Source organism: Orycteropus afer, unplaced genomic scaffold, assembly GCF_000298275.1.
Source record: "Orycteropus afer afer isolate SDZICR_OR568_19922 unplaced genomic scaffold, OryAfe1.0 scaffold00040, whole genome shotgun sequence".
NCBI lineage: Eukaryota > Metazoa > Chordata > Mammalia > Tubulidentata > Orycteropodidae > Orycteropus > Orycteropus afer.
Window position 1 is genome coordinate 2562269 of NW_006921627.1, and position 17858 is coordinate 2580126.

The 17858-nt window shown below is 45.2% G+C and overlaps 1 protein-coding gene across 1 annotated transcript in view; it reads right to left on the reverse strand.

The window, feature by feature from the left end:
* The window catches only part of CACNA1C (calcium voltage-gated channel subunit alpha1 C), an 806686-nt gene that overhangs the window by 458913 nt on the left and 329915 nt on the right, over positions 1-17858 (reverse strand). The gene's annotated exons all lie outside the window — the stretch shown is intronic.

The following is a 17858-nucleotide window of genomic DNA, read 5'->3' on the forward strand; positions in this document are numbered from 1 at the left end:
GGATCTATGTAGGAGATCCTGGATAGAGTGGGAAAACAAAGTGGAACAAAACTCAAAATCATTAAAAAAAAAAAAAAAAAAGGGGGGACCAGGTTTGCTGCTCTGATACAGCCTAGTGGAACATTGAGACTGTGGCCCCTAGCTGCCCTTCAGGTCTAGAATTGAACCCACTCCTGTGGCTTCCAGCCAAACAAAAGACAGGCATATGAGCTGAACATTTACATTAAGTAGATACACTCCTTGAAGACATTAATCACTGGAGAACAGAAGGGCTGTGTATGTACAGGGAGACAGCTTGGGGGGCAGGAGTGCATGGAGGGATGAACACAGGGAAGAGGTAACTATGGAGAGGAAGTGGGAGGGGAGCTGTTGCATTGTGGTAAATTGTAGTCAATGTCTGAGACAAAGTGTATGTGAGCTGCTGTATGGAAAGTAAATTTGCTCTGTAAATTTTCACCCAAATCACTATAAAAATTAAAAAAAAAAAAAAAAATAGAAGATCAGCAAAAAAGAAGAAGACCCTCAACAAGATGGATCAACATAGTGGCTACAACAATGGGCTCACACATAGCAATGATTATGAGGATGGCCCATGACTGAGCAAAGTTTAGTTCTGCTGTACATAGGATCGCTATGAGTTAAAACTGACTCAAAGGAACCTAACAACAGCAATGATTCTGACCAGGACAGATTTTATAGGAGCTCTGGTAGCGTAGTGCCTAACATACTCGACTGCTAACCAGAAGGCTGGCGGTTCAAACCCACCAGCCACTCCTCCGAAGGAAGGTTGGGCAATCTACTTCCATAGTGATACCACCTCAGAAACCCAAGGAGGGGTCGCTATGAGTCGGGGCCAACTTGACAGCACATAACAACAGGCAGGCCTAAGAGAATGAGTAGGGTTTTTGGTGACACAAACAGATACGTGCACACCCATGTTCATTCAACACTATTCACAACAGCAAAAAGATGGAAACAACCTAAATGCCCATCAACAGAAGAATGGATCACAAAATATGGCACATACACACAATGGAACACTACACAATGTTAAAGAACAATGAGGAATCTGCAAAACATCTCATAAAATGGATGAACTTAGAGCCCATTGTGCTGAGTGAAGGCAATCAATCACACACAAAAAAAGGGTTTCACAAAAAAAGAAATATTGTTTGATGGTTACCAGGGGTGAGTAGGGAAGGGAGGATAAACCAAACCACTAACTAGAGGATAGATACATATTAAGTTGGATGAAGGGGGGAAAAAAAAAAAAAGAAAACCCTAAAGCAGGGGGACCTATGGGGCAGATTAAAAAAAAAATTGTGAGAAAAAGATAAAGTAATGGGGGGCTGGAAGTGAAACAGAGAATGAATGGGGTGTTGACAAGTACTATTTCTATCTTAATAAGGGAAAAATAAAGCTACGGGAAATGCTAGGACATGTCAAAGGACATAATATGCCTGCAGTCTACGGAGAGTTCTTAAAGTATTGAACAACGAGTATGGCACCAACAGGAGCTCTGGTAGCTTAGTGCCTAAGGTACTTGACTGCTAACCAGAAGGCTGGAGGTTCAAACCCACCAGCCACTCCTCAGAAGGAAGATGGGGCAATCTACTTCTGAAGTGATACTGCCTCGGAAACCCAAGGAGGGGTCGCTATGAGTCAGGTCTGACTCGATGGCACATAACAACAACAACATGGCACCAACACCACCACTCATCCATCAGTCTGTTGTACTGTGGTGGCTTGTGCATTGCTGTGATATTGAAAGCTATGGCACTGGTATTTCCAGTGGCATATATATATATATATGCCAGTGGTATTTCAGGGTTAGCAATGGCGGACAGGTTTCAGTGGAGCTTTCACACTAAGACAGATTAGGGAGGAGGACTTGGCAACCTACTTCCGAAAAAACTGGTCACTGAAAACCTAACAACAACAACAACATGGCATCAATCAACAAAGGGACCCTGGTGGCGCAATGGTTAAGTGCTTGTCTGCTAACCCAAAGGTTAGAACCCAGACAGCAGCTCCATTGACAAAAGACCTGGCAATCTACTTCCATAAATATTATAGCCAAGAAAACAGTACGGGATCACTTCTACTCTGTCACATGGAGTCGTTATGAGTCAGAACCAACTCAACAGCACCTAACAACAACATGCCACAACCAATCACAAGGGACCCTGGGAGTGAGTGGATCTAGAGCAGAGACTCCCTAGAGCTGCACTAGGCATTACCATGGTGAATGTGGGAGGAACATGGGGTGCTGGTGGCTCAAGACAGCTGAAGTATTTCAGTATTTTAACAACAGATATGGCCATACTTGTTTGTACCAGCAGAGTATCAGCCTGCTGACCCCTCTCTGCATCCCTGGGTGATGCTGATGGATAAGCACTCAGCTGCTAACTATAAAGGTTCATGGTTCAAGTCCTCCCAGAGAAGTCTCAGAAAAAATGGCCTAAAAAAAAAAAAAATCAGCTATTAAAAACCCTATGCAGCACAGTTCTACTCTCACACACATGAAGTCACCATCAGTTCAAATCAACTCAACGACAACTGGTTTCTGGTTTGAGCCCCCTCTGGAGAAGGGCATCTTTAATAAGGTTAATCCATCCTTCCTCTTTAATGAGGGTTTAAGACAGGTCTGACCTGACAGTGTTAAAAGCTCTTTCTGATTCACTAGTTCATGCTGATAGCATAGCCAATAGAAGGTAAATACTATAAATATTGGCAGGGGGCAGGGAGATGGCAAAGCTAATTTCATTGCTGTAACTTTAATACCCAACTATACAAACGATGCAGCTCCTGGGCCAGCTCTCTATCCAACATCCTACCAAAGCCTCAGGATTTGGCTTCATCTCCTTCTGGGCTATTTAACCTGCTTAACGTTCAAAGCTGGGTTATTAAGAGTTCCTTACCAAAACAGAATCTCAAGTCAGAGAAAAACCACCAGCTCTGAAATGGTTGTTTGGGTTGAACCTGAAAGGCAGAGAGCTAACCAGGGTAATAAGAAATGACACCAGAAATGCAGGCCACTGTTGTTGTGTCTGCAGAGAGCAGAGGCAGGTGTCAGGCACAGCTGAGAAATGGTATTTTCTTGCCGTGCTCAGGAAAATTAAATTATAATCCACCCTGTGGGCAGGAGTGGCTTGACTCTCCCTGCTGGGTAGAAGAAAGGAACCCATCCCATTTCTGGGCTCTTCCACTCTGCAGGCAGCTAGCTAGCTGTATGGATAGCAAGGACCAGCCTGTGGCCTGAACAGGCCTTCTCACAACCCCAAACACAACTAGGAGACAACACCCTTAGGAAGACATTTTCCTTCTCTTGGTCTCTGATTCTATAAGATGGGCTTCAATTCCGCAGACTGCAAGATTTTCAATCCCCCATCAACCCGGGGTTTCAGTAATAACTGCATTGCTGCAGCATCCCTGGCTGGCTGGTATGCTTGCTCTTCTAAAGAAGGATTTGGCTTATCAAAACCCCCAAGCAGGTGGCTGGAGAATGACCCAGAGATGCCGGAGGAAACACAAAGGCCGGCTTGCTTGGCCTCTTGCTCTCCATTTCCTGCTCTGCACCAGCATCTGTGACAGCATTAGGCAAGGAGCATAGTGATTTGAGGGTGCTGCAGTCCTGAGGGAGGGCGCCACACAGAGAGGGGTGCTGGCAGCTTAACTGTGCAGAGCCAATATGAAAGAGAGGCTCCTGATGGTTTAAGAACTTCTGGGAGACAAATTCCATCCATTCCATGCTAACAACCCTCCACATACATCCCCACTTGCATTTTGGAAGCAAGCTTGCAATTTCATCATCACTACTTGGCTCCTGGATCATGGTGACAGTGTCCTGACTGATGTCTGTCTCTGTGTTCTTTTATCTCTAGTTCGTGTGAACATGGTTGCCTGGTGACTCCTGCTAAAACATGACTGGCATCATTTTATACCACCTCTCCTGCTATGTTCACAAAGACCCCACTGCCTTCAGCATGAGTCCCTGGGTGGTGCAAACAGTTAATGCGCTCGGCTACTAACCAAAAGGTTGGAAGTTTGAATCTACTCAGTAATGTTGAAGAAGAAAGTCCTGGTGATCTATTTCTGAAAAATCGGCCACAGAAAACTCTACAGAGCACAGTTCTACTCTGATACATATAAGGTCACCATGAGACTGGATTCAACTGGTTTTTTAGCTATGGCACAATATTAAAGCCTGTAATACAGGGGGCATGGTTCCTGGCCCTGCTCTAACTTGATTTCCCCTGCTGTCTTCACACAGCGTAGGCTGCCGTCAGATTGAACCATAATCCACCAAACATGCCCTGCCCATCCCCAGCCCTGTACTTGTGTTTCTCCCATCCTCAAATACCCTCCCCTTCAAATCCTGTCCATCCTCTAAGGCACATCCTCTCGGAAGCCCTCCAAACCAAGTGCTCTCCCTGATCCCCAATAACACTGGGGCACTGGGCAAATCTGCCTACTGGGCAGAGGACCCTGATCTGCCTCTTCCAGATCTAAAGCTCTTTAAGCCGAGATTTGATTAAAGCACCTCCCTCTCTACCTCTTACCATCATAAGCCCTGCTTCAGGTGAGCCCCAGATGATACAAAAGGTTACCACCACATGTGGCTGCTAACCAAAAGATTAGAGGTTCAAGTCCATCCAGGGCATCTTGAAAGAGGGGCCTGGCATTCTACTTTCAAAAGCTCAATGATTGAAAACCCTATGGAGCATATAGCTGTACTCTGACATCCATGAGGTCACTCTGAGTCCAAACTGACTCCATGGCAACTGGTTCAGGTGAACACCCAGGCCTCCTGAGAGCAGAGCAGAGTGTCTTCCAGCTGTGTGCCAGTTCTGGTGCTAAGCCTGGCAGGGCCACATACCAACAGACCATCAAAGGCAGCAGCATAGACGCATTCTTGCCACGGGGACAGGTAGTGGTAGACAGGCAGAGCCAAGGAGACGCAGATCCCCACCCTGCCACAAGAATTTCCTGAAACCAATGGGGCCCTCTCCTCAGCCTGAATCTCAGGCCCTAGGAGACCTTGGTAAGTGGGCAAGTGACTGCACAGTTCATCATCCTTCCCTATGGAAATCTCTCCATCAGCCAGGACTCACCTTGATGCCACCTTCTTTGAGACAATACCCCTCCGCCTCCCAGCCAGAGGTGATCTGGTCCTTCTCTAAACTCCTACTCACCTGACACTGCTTTGATGTAGACTCCTGGTAGATGTCCCACAGCACACTGCTTGCACATGGTAGTTCTCAACTCTCATCCTTAAAATAATATCCCCACCTTTCTTCCACAAGAACTCATCATCAGTCCCTTGTATATACACTTCATAATTGAAAAGGCATTGGTTTTACAAGTCCTATGTCACCTTACCACAACTCTGAGAAAGTCACTGTGGACGCTATTATCCAGTTTTACAGCCCAGAAACACTGAGGTTCACACAGGCTGATTGCTGTTTCAGAGCTTGCATCACAACTAAGAGGGAGGCCAACATTAGTCCGAAACTAGCTCTCTTTCCTGGGTACTGCTCACAGAATGTTTCCCCAACAAATGATCCAGTGCTTGTTCACTGGCTCTTGGGGATAACAAGCACCTCCCTCCAGGATAAAGAATGGAGGGTATCACTGGGGGATGGGAGATAGCAGCAGTAACATAGGGAATTCACCTCCATGCCTTGGGAAGGTCTTCAAACCCTACCACTTATTACCACATCTTCCAGCATCCCACACACGTCAAATACAGGCAGCTTGTTTCGTATGATTGATGAAGACTTTTATTTTTTTTAACGTAAGAATTTAATTATGGGGGAACTGCATTCCCAGAGGGCTTGTCAATTGAGGTCTCCCCATACAGACCTTCTCACGACCTCAGGCAGCTGAGGAGATCTCATTAATAGCGCATGAAGAGGGAGAAGAAGATGGCAGAGTCCCCTGGGGCAGTGTTCTCCAGCAGGGGCCTCCCGCTCAAGGCCCACAGTGTGGGTTCTGGGACGTCTAATCTGAGGCTGCTTCATGCTGTCATTCTTCCCACCAAGCTGCTGGGGGCCAACCAGAAGATCATTAAAGGAATTCAGTGGCCCTGGAGACAGGTGATTATGTCGCATTTGGGGTGAAAGCCAGACATTTCAGATAACACATTTGAGTCGGCTACAGAGAAAAGGGCAGGGTTCTTAGGCCTTTTGCATTGGGTGGACAGAAAACCTGATAAGACTGTAATCCTGGCTTCTGTTCTCAGGGCTTTCAGTCAGGGTGCCTGGGGAATGTCTCTTCCTTATTCAGTCTCCTTATTGGACAATTCTGAGCCCATGGTGTTGGGGGAAGGCAGTGGGCATGTAATTGGGGGTAAGGGTTGGAAAGGGAGAGTGCAAGGAAATGCAAAACCGCAGATCCTTCACTGGAGGAAATATGTTCTCTTGAAACCAAGCCAAGACAGAAACGTTCATTTTGCAGGACGTCAGCTACCCAACCAAATGAGATAACTGCAGAAAAGTTCTTGAGAAAGGAAAAACTGGAAAGAAGACATCAGAAGCTGGCTTCTCATGTAGTTCTCACAAAAATCCCCAGGATGGGACAGTCACTGCTGAGGAGAGGAGGAACAGAGGGGGTGAGGACAAGGCCTAGAAGCGAACAACTCCACCATAACACCTGCAGTTCCTGACAGGGAAACAGGGGCCCAGGAAAGGGCTCTGGGGATCCATACATGTTTACTTTGAGCCACAGGAACACAGCCCTTCAGTAGAGGCAAGAAGAAGGGGGGTAATTTCTGTTTAGCCAACAGCTGTCAAAGGCTGGGTGGGGGGCTGCCCTTTGAGCAGCAGGAAAGGCAAGATTAGAGCAGTGGTCTCAACTGGGTAATTTTGTCCCTTACCCTAAGGGGACATTTGACAAAGCCATTTTTGGTTGTCACAACTGGAGTGGAGGGGGCCTGCTACTAGCATCAAGTAAGTAGAGGCAAGAGATGTTGCTAAACATTCTAAAATAGATAGGACAACAAAGAATTCCAGAACAAAACCCAAACCTGTTGCCATCGATTTTAAGTTACAGCAACCCTACAGGACAGGGTAGAACTGCCCTACAGGGTTTCCAAAGTTATAAATCTTTACGGAAGCAGACTGTCACATCTTTCTCCCATCACTTAGCTGGTGGGTTCAAATCCCCAACCTTTGAGTTAAGCCAAGCACTTAACCACTGTGCCACAAAGGCTCCCTAAGAATTATCTAGCCCAAAATATCAATAATACTGAGCTTGAGAAATGGCATATGTGAGAAGTAGCATATCTGAAATCATTCGGCAACTAAGGGATCAGACCAAGGGGCAGCATTTGGAGCCACTCTGAGGCAGCCTTCAGCTTGAGTTTAGGAACAAGAGCTTTCTAACAATTATGTGGGCACTCAGAGGAGCCTCCAGGCTTCTTGGATGAGTCAAGCAGGCCCTGCCAAGAAGACTACAGAGGGATTCCTGAAGTGGAAAAAAGAGCTGGGCAATCTATGGTCCTTTCCAATTCAAAAGACTCTAGTGTCAATAATTACATGTAAGGCTCTGGTCCAGAGGGCTATAGGGCCAGGAGAGGAATGACTAGGATGGAGGAGCTGCCTGGTGAAGGAAACAGAGCACAGCTGACATTCAGTGGAGAAGGGACTGAAGAAAAGAAGGACTTAACAGTTTAGGTCAAGAACTTGTTTAATGGGGTGCCAAGCCATCCAACAAGGCATTTGGGCTACACAGTTGACTGAAATAACTGACCACCAACCTGGGGATTCTTCCTCTATTTCCTATCATTGCAAGGGGGGGTTACCCAATCCCCATAACTCCTTTTGCTCTTTCTCTTTCTACTATTTGAAAGGCAGAATAGCATAGTGGTTAGGTGCACAGACTCTAGAGCCAGGCTGCCTGGGTTCAAATCTCAGTACTGCCACTAACTTTTTGTGTATTTTGTACCTCAACTTCCTATCCCATCTGTAAAATGGGATGATTACAGTGTCTTTCTTTGTAAGATAGGCTATGTGGTGAAGTATTCAGCATAGTGTATGACACATGATGAACTCTTAGTAACTTGATTATTACTATTACCCTAGGGATATTATTAATATTATTAATACCTACCCCAGGGAGGGTCCAGTCTGAGAGGAACTTCTTTCAGCCTTGGATACCCAACTGATGGAAGTGAGATGGGGTCTCTAGTCTCATACTAGGGATGTACAATAAATGAAAGAAGGAAAGTAAGAAGAAATGAATTCCTTATGAGCCACCAAAAAAGGATGTGACTAGAAGCAAAAGGTCACCTTCCACTAGAGTTTTCCAGAAAAGCCACTAAGTGAACAAACATGATCCTTAAGATGAATGTCATAGTGAAAGACCCCAAGAGGAATTCTGAAAGTTTTTGTGTATCCCAGGGTCACCCCTTTTCTTTGCTCCATTTCTTTCTTTGATCTTCTCTGTAGTCACTGGAACCGATCAATCTGATTCATGGAAAATTACTCTTCTCTCATCCACAAAACTAGTAAATAGCAAATTTTCAAACTCCTAGTTAGACTGCAATATTTCTTCAGCACCAACTAGACACTGTGCATTTTTCAAAGGATACTGTGTGCCAGGCACTGTGCAAGGCTCATTATCACCCACACAATAATCTTACCCCCATCCTGTGGATGAAGAAATAGAGGCTCAGAGAATGGGAGCCATTCAAGACAATAAAACTACTGAAAATCAGAGCTAGGATGTAAAGCCAGATCTGTCTAACTACAAAACTCTTCCCAACACTCCACAGTACCTTCCTCCTGAGTCCACACAATACAGTGCACATTCATGACCACACTAAGTACCAGGCTGCCTTCCTCAGTAATGAGGGCAGGGCTGAGGCATGAGGAGCTCTTCCACCTTTGGCATGTTGCACCCCTACTACAGATGCCTCAGTCAGGCAGAATCAAGCATTTGCCTGTACAACATTTATTCCACGTGAGCCCTTCCATTTTTCTCCTTAACTTTGGGATACTGTACTGAAATTTCACATATGGTTAAAACCAAGCCCAAACTACTTCCATATCCCAAAGCTGCTAAGGGCCACTTCCTATACCAAGTTTCAGCTTTTGCAGGACTCTGAGCTTCGTTTTGGGTGACATTTCAATCCTCAAGGGGTTCTCCTCTTTAACCCTAGTCGTGTTTTCCTATCCATGGGAACATGCTATTAGAATAAACCAATTCTGCAACCTGGATTCTGGGCTTGGCTCTGCCACTGAATGGCTATGTGACATTGAGCAGGTAACTGTCTGCTCTTTGGGTCTCAGTTTCCTCAACTGTCAAGCGAAGGGGCTGGATAAGATAAACCCCCAGTCCTTTCTGAGGCCACCATTTTTTGATTCAATGTGGGTCAGAAGCCAGCCATTTTCTTCACTGTTCTGGGCTAAACAAACTCCAAAGTAAAATGCTTGCAGTTAATGCCCATCTTTAGGAGGTCCTCTGTGCCAACTGGAATTCTATTACTGAGGCATGGAGGGATTTGGTAAACTTCAAAGGAGGTCTTTTCCTGTTCTAATTTGAATTTTGACATTATTGGGTCACATCTATCTACCGAAAGGAAAACAAAAACAGAAATCAAATCCATTGCTGTCATCTACCTACACCCTATCTTATTTCTGTGAAGTGCAGGCAAGCACCAAGTTTAGGACTTACTTTCCCAATGTAACCCAGTTCCTGAGAAAGAAACCTTTTCCCCAAGACATTCCCATCTTCTTCTCCAGGGTACCCTATGTTCTGGGTCCCTGCAGGAAGACTCTTAAAGTGTGGCAGGCAGACAGAAGCTTGAGTTTATATTCAGCATGCTAAACATTCTCTGGATGACTTCTAAACATAACCAGGCCTTAATATAGTGCCTCTTCTTGTACCGACTACTTGCTTGAGATCCTTTGTGAGCTCCCGTTCCCTAGGGGAGGCTATTTGTAGCCCTTCACCAGGTGCCACAGCTCCGTGAGAAGACACCATAAACGCCAACAGGAAAAGGGGGTTCTTAAATATGCCAATCACCTCCACGTTTGGATTGTCTGACTAAGTTGCTGAAAAGCCACATGACTCAATCATGGGCTGGAAACCACTAAGAAATCCCCCACACAGTAGATGCAAAGGCTCTAGATCCCCATGGCTAGACTCTGTTTGGCTGTATTGCCTGGAGCAAGGAGGAGGATCTGTAGACCTCTTCTGGCTGATGAGGAGAACACCCTGGATGTCAGGCCTGGCTTGGGCTTCTCATGGGCTGTCCCGGCCGCTCCCCACCTGGATGCCTCCTGCAAATGGTCTTGCAGCTGGCAACTGGCCCAGCGGCCCTCCCACTTTTCACTGCAGAAGAAGAGGGGCTCATCTACAGCTAGAGTGGGCCTGCTGCAGAGTCACCTCACTGTTGTTTCTAGGACAAGGCCTCTCTGTGAGACCTCAGGAATGAGTTCTCAGTGTGCACTGGCTCTCCCAGCACTTTCTAAAATCTGCTCCCTCCCAGTCTATCCTATGGTTGCCCAGCCCCATCTTTGGGAATCTGGAATGAGGTCTGAGACTCTCCCCTAGCCCCCTGGAGAGGTGAGGAGGGAGAAGGATAGGAATTAGACTTAAGACCTGCTCCCAGGAAGGAAGGAGCTGTGGACATTTGTCTTCCTGAGGAAGCTAGCCAGGATATCACTGGGCAGGTCTTCTTTAGGGTCCAAAGCTTGGCCATGAATCAATCAGGCAAAGAGGGAATACACTCTGGCTACAAGATATCTCAGAAAACAAGTACTGCCATAATTCCACACACATGAGCTGCCAGGTTGGCCCCAATGGGTCCTATGTTCCTGTCCTCTGAGATCCTTGGATTCCAGGAGCAGTACTCCTGCTGAGTGGGTCAGAGGAGTCACTGCACCATCATAAGGGTCAGTCCAGAGCCTGCTCACACCTGTGATTCTGAGCAGGCTGTGTATAAGCCCTCACTTGAAGCTTTTTAGTAAACCTACAGGTAAATAGATGGAGCAGGACTTCCTTCCTCTTCTACCCCCAGAAAGTAGAAGTTTACACAGTGGGCTGTTTGCCACTGATGCCTCATGGAGTTCTTGCCAGGATGAAATTAAATAATGAACTCTGCCAATGTGCCTAGCTCACAGCACACTGGTGTGGTCTGAAGTGGAAATGCAAATGAAATGATGTGGAAGACGAGCAACCACAGGTGCTGGTCAATCTCGTTTAGTTCATTTCTCACTGATAAATGTGCGTGTGTGGAGGGAAGTGCTGGGTTTGTGTGGAGGGAAGAGAGCTTTCATTCCTTCATTTATTTGGATACTAACTGCATACCATACAACAGGCTCATATGGCCCTAGAGGTATCACAAGGAATACGGTGTGGTGTCTGCTCTCGAAGAACTCAGGAGAGCAACGAGTCATGACATGATGGGAGATAGGCTGAAATAGGAGTATGTTACCACACAAAGAAGGGTATCCGCTTATTGGAAGTGGGTCAAATGACCTTGAGCCCTACAGGGTCAGTGGCACTAGCCAAAGGAAAAAGGGCCATGTAGGGGACTAGCATTCTGAGAAGAGTGGCATGGGCAAAAGTCAGGAGGTGAGATTGTTCGAATTACAGGGCATGCTTAAAAGAGCCTCTGAGGTAAATAAGAGGCTAAAATGACTGCCACATACACGCTGTTTTGTGGATATGTGTGTATATACCTGTATATTCTTGTCATGAAGTAGATACAAAATCAATGTTTGTCGTTCAAGTCTCATTTGAGTTCCTAATTCCTGTACTGCCTGTCATCAAGTTGATCCTGACTCATGGCGGCCCCTTGTGTGCACAGAAGAACTGTTTCATGGGTTTTCTTGGCTGTGATCTTCATGGAAGCAAATCACCAGGTCTTTCTTCTTCTTCTGGGTGGTGCCTCTGGGTGGGTTTGAACTGTCTATCTTTACATTAGTAGCTGAGCACAAACCTGCTACCTTTCAAGGTCTTCCCACCTCCTCTTGCGGAGACCTGGCAAAACCTGCATTTTGTCATGCTGGAGATGAAGGGGATCATTTTCAAGGCTTGCAAGGTCTATGACTATAAACTGTGACAGGTTCTGAGACATAAACAGAGCATATGGAGATCCCAAGGAGGTATTTGGCTGAGCTACAACCGTCCTGACCATGCAATTTTTGATATTTAGTGACACAAGGCCAACATTTAGGAGATGTATTCCTGGGGCCACAAATTTTAAAAATATTGAGCCCACTGTTCCAAAGCCCTGGACAGTGAATGCATTTCCTCTTTTGTACTGTTGTGTGTGGTGGAGTTGATTTCAACTCTAGTAACTAGGCTAGAGTAGAAGTGCCCCATCAGATTTCCTGGGTTATATAACCTTCACAGGTTCTTTTCTCCCACAGAGCAACTAGTGGGTTGGAACCACCAATCTGTCAGTTAGTATGCAAGTGCTTAACCATGGCATAAACAGGGATCCTTATGTTTCCTCTAAGTCCACGAATAATGAGCTTGTCCCAGGCCTAATGCAGAGTGCCCCCCCAACACACACACCCCTCTGCCATTTAGGAGAGCCTTACCTGCCCCCTCAAACTTCCTCAGCTTCACTCACAGACAGGCAAGTCACAACTATTACCTTACAGGGGAGCAAGAACTCAGTAAAGATTTCCAGAGTCTGGGATGCTCTTCATGACCAATTCTTGATGGAAAACAGAGGCAGAGTGTACATCTTAAACACTCCTTTAAATATCCTCTAAGGAGCCCTGGTGGCGCAGTGGTTAAGCACTCCGCTGTTAACTGAAAGGATGGCAGTTTGAATCTACCAGCTGTTCTGAGGGAGAAAGATGAAGCAGTCTGCTTTCATAAAGACTGCAGGCTAACAAAGTCCATGGGGGCAGTTCTACTCTGTTCTATAGGGTCACTGTGAGTCCAAAGGGACTTGAGGTCACATGTTTGGTTTGGTTTTAAATCTTCTCTGATTGCTACCATATGGCCCAAGTTCCTTCACAGACAAAGCCTGGGTGTCAGAGGTGATTAATGAGTGTTTCACACAGCTGGGCAGGACCCTGGAAGGGGAGGGTGCCTTCTATACTTCCCTTCCACCAGGTCTTGGGCCTTGGAATTCTTCCCAGAGAAGAAGAAAGGAGAACTCCATGAAGGTTCTAAAGAATAAACATAATACCTACTCCTTTTTTAGAACCCCACGGATCTATTACAGGGCACATCCGGCTTTCAAATGTGATCCAATCTCTTCAGTCACTTCCATGTCACTGTTTTGAAATGAACTATTTTTGGTGGCCAGCTTAGATCAACCTTCAGGAGAATAGCGGGCAATATGCATAAGGAGACAAAAATCACCTTGTAATTAAGAGCACGGAGTCTCTGGGTACTGCAGGCGGTTAATGCACTCGGCTGCTAACCAAAAGGTTGGAGGATTGAGTCCACCCAGAGGGGCCTCATGAGAAAAGCCTGGTGATGTAATTCTGAAAAATCAGCCATTAAAAACCCTAAGAAGCATAGTTCTACTCTGCCAAACAAGGGGTCACCATGAGTTGGGGTTGACTCAATAGCAACTAGTTAATTAAGAGCACAGTCTTCAAAATTAAGCAGAGAGGTTCAAGTCTGCCACTTTCAAGCTGTGGGGTCTTGGATAAGTTACTTAACTGCTCTGTGTTTCAGTTTCAATATCTGTGAAATGAAAATATAAACAGAATCTAACTCCTAGGGTTATCGTGAAGAACATTTGAGTCAATATGTACTAAAGCACTTCATATTTTCCTCCCTTTTGAATCTACTCATTTTTGTTGTCGTAAATATATACACAACCCAACATTTGCAATTCAACACTTCGAGCATACAGTTTAGCGCTAACAATGACATAAGTCATATTGTGCAACCATTACCCATAATCGTTGCCAAATTTCCCACTGCCATAAACAGCACTTTGTATTTTACCAAGTATTTTAATTATTAAAATATTTCAGAACCAGTCAGTTAAGAACTGCTGCCCTTAGCCGCATCCCCCAATCTTTCACCATGCTGGCCTTTCCTCCAGGACCCTGAGACCTCCCCCTGATCCAGCTACTAAGGGGTTAACACCTGGCTCAGCAGGAGAAGAAAGGGCCTGTTCCAGTGTTGGGAGAGATGTCTGGAACACTGTTCCATATTCTGCATGCCATCTTGCTCTATGTTGTTGTTGTTGTTATGTGCCGTGAGTCAGACCCGACTCATAGCGACCTCTCCTTGGGTTTCCAAGGCAGTATCACCACGGAAGTAGATTGCCCCATCTTCCTCTTGCTCTATAGATTCTTATAAACTCCTGACCTCTGCATACTCTGCAAGTCCTTTACAACAACCCCTCCTCCTGCACTCACTCAGAACTGAGCCTTCTAGTGATCTTCAGAGGTTCCCACAATCCACTGATGAGAGTAGGGCTTGCTAGGTTCTCTCTTGATTCTGGGAGAGCTCTGGTGGTACAATGGCTAAGCATTCAGCTGATAACTGAAAGGCTGTCAGTCCAAATCCATGTAGCCAAGGAGAACCTATGGGCAGTTCTACTTGGTCACACGGGGTCGCTATGAGTTGGCAATCAACATGATGGCACCTAACAACAACTCCTGGTTCTGGGTGAGCATGAGGTTCCAAAGAAGCAGGAAGGGGCACTTCTCACAGCCTCTGCAGATTATTGTAACCTGGAGTGATGGGGCTCACAGCCAGAGAGTTTGACCTTGTATGATTCCCAGTTTCCTTTCTAGGCCAAAGATACTTGGGAAAAGCTTGAATCAATGTCTACACTTCTGTGAAATAAGGAAAACCCCAAGACTAGTCTCTTGGGGCTGAAGTGCATGCTCATCAAAGTAAATATTTTTTAAAGAAATAGGAGTTAAGTCCAATTAATTCCCCACCACTACTTCCCACCCACCCTCCTCTGGTATCCAGTCACTGCCTTGACTGAGTAACTGGGAAGGGCCCTTATGGCAGAAAGTGTGACATTCACAGTCCAAGGACATGAGTTTGAGTCTCAGCCCTGCTGTTTAGTAGCTGTTAGGCATGAGTTGAGTTCCTGAAGCCCGTAGCCTGCACGTCTTCATCTGTGAGTTGGGTTTGCTGTGGGGATGAAGTGCAGGTGAAAGCCAGGCACAGAGATGGCACTCAATAAACTGACAGGAGTCCTGGGATATGAACCTTGCACCTTCAGAGTCACCTAGTGTACAATAAGCACTCAAAAAAAAAAAAAAAAAAATTGCTGTTGTTAGCTGCCATCCACTCAGCCCAAACTCATGGTGGGTGACCCTACATGCAACAGAGTGAAACACTGCCTGGTCCTGTTCCATTGCCATGGTCGGTTGTGGACAAGAGCACTGTAACCCATGTGGTTTTCACTGGCTGATTTTTGAGGCAGACCGTGTTTCCTCTAAATCTGCCTTGTCTAGAAGCTCCGCTGAAACCTGCTCAGCCTCATAAGCAGCACACAAGCCTCCATTGACAGACAAGTGGTGGCCGTGCATGAGGTGTCCTGGTCAGGAATGGAACCCAGGTCTCCCGCATGGAAGAAGCAAATTCTACCACTGAGCCACCACTGGACCCACAAAAAAATAAAATAAAAATAAAAAAAAGGAAGATGCTTGGTTCTTTGATCTGTAATGTAAATTCACCCTCTCAAAATACTGAGGAGAGGAAGAGACTGAGACAAGCGCACACTAGTCACATTCTTCCTCCTGTGGGTGCCGGAGAACCAGAGCTCCTGTCACAAAGATGCTGTGAAACTACTGTTGTCAGACACACCTGGAAAAAAACTACTGCCATCAAGTTGATCCCGACTCATGGCAACCCTGTAGGACAGAGAAGCACTGCCCTATAGGGTTCCCAAGGCTGTAAATCTTTATGAAAGCAGATGCCTCATCTTTCTCTTGCAGAGCCACCGGTGGGTTCAAACCACCAGTCTTTTTTGGTTAGCAGCCAAATGCTTTAACCACTATGCCAGCAGGGCTCCTTTCTCACCCCTGAAGGAGGTGTTCAAAAAGAATGTCCCTTCTTTGCTACATCCTTCCACTTAACAGGCTGACAATTTTCAACTCCTCTGGTAAACTTCCTTTACTTGGGACCATCACAGGTAAATTCCCTGATAGTAGGTAGCAATCAGCCTTAGAAGCATGAGTTGTGAGATCTCAAGAAGACATTATCAGGGAAAAAGTGATATCCTAGACTTCAAGAAATTTTGGACTGTCTCAAAAGATGTCTTCAGTAACCTAATTCTATTTTCAAGTCAGAGTTGCTCCTTAAATTTACTGCCCGAGGGAACCAAGGATTTTCAAATAATCACTGTCAGATCAACTGGAGTGTGTGGCGATGATGACACAGTTTGCTCTTTTTCCAGTATAAGAAGCAAACTGATCATTACATCAAGCAGGAGGTGAAACACTGTTATATTCTAAGGGTAATTTACTTTTAATCAAAATAATCTGACCCTTATTTGGTTTGTGCATATGTCTCAGAGTCTCACCCTTTTCCTTTTACTATTCATTTTTTTCATGTGAATTGTTCCCTTTCCAGCTAGCCGCAAATCATTTCCCTACTGCCTTGTCCATGGCAGTTCTGGAACCATCTTTTCCAGGACTCATGATCTAATTAACAGTATAGATTCTGCAACCCACCTGTTTATTTTCCCAGCCCCTACTCTTATCCATTACTGTACATTGACCACTGGCTAGGCCAGAGCTTTGCTATTAGGTTGTAGATAAATACACAGCATCAACACCAAACAACAAATCTTGTTTTTTTTTTTTTTTTTTTTGGGTATAAATATGGGACACACTTGTACTAAAAAAACTTTTCATTGTTTATCTGAAATTCAATTTTTATTGGGTTTCTTGTGGGGTTTTTGTTTGTTTGGTTTGTTTTTGGTTTGCTTTGCTAAAGATGGCAACACTATCTGTTCCATATCCCTTGCTCATATACATCAGAGAAAAGGAAGAAAAAGGTCTATGAGCTGCCAAATAAAGAGAGACCACAAAGCCCACACACTAAATCAGAAACACCCTCTTTGAAGAAGAACCTCTAAACCTTCACCTGGTCACTTTACACCTTATTTGAACAAGCTTTGGGGCAGAGGACCAGCAGTAAACTGCAAAGAAGGCAAGGAGTTGCTAAAAGGTGGCAGAACTGTTAGCAAAGAGCCCCAGGCTCAGAATCAGAAGACCTGGCTCTGAGTCCCACTGATTGCTCTGGCATGTTACTTAACTGTGAAAAGCTTCAGTTTTTCTTTTAATCAACAAATTGAGATGACACTCTCTACCCCGCAGAATTGATGTAAGGATTAAATAAACTAATGTATGTGAAAAGTGCTAAATAAATGGAAGATACTTGTTATCACAAAGAACTGCACTGTCAGAGTAAGAAATAGGCACCCACCATGTTATCGCCAGGAAAGAGAGACAAACCACAAAATTCAAATGCAAGACCTCAAACAAAACTGATTTAATGTACAGGCAAAGAACTCTGCATACTCTGGTAATACCAAGGTATGTGCATTCCACTACAGCACTGATGTTCAAAAGGACACCTCTGAGTCATCAAGAAAAGAATAAATTATATTTATGTATTCTGTTTAGAAAGCAGAGAAATGTTTCATCCAGGAAAATCTATCTAGGCCTAGGGGCTTCAGTACTGGACACAGCCTAATTCAAGAAGCAAGAGAGCTGCTTTTTTAAAATGCATTTTAAAAATGCATTGAGCATCTATTATGCGTCAGGTACTGTGCTAGACACGTAATAGCCCATTCATGGACTTAGAAAGAAACAATGTGTTCAAAGCAACTGGCTGTTTATCTCTCTAATAAATGTGTTTATTGAGCGAAAAAGTGAATGAATGGACCCCCCCCC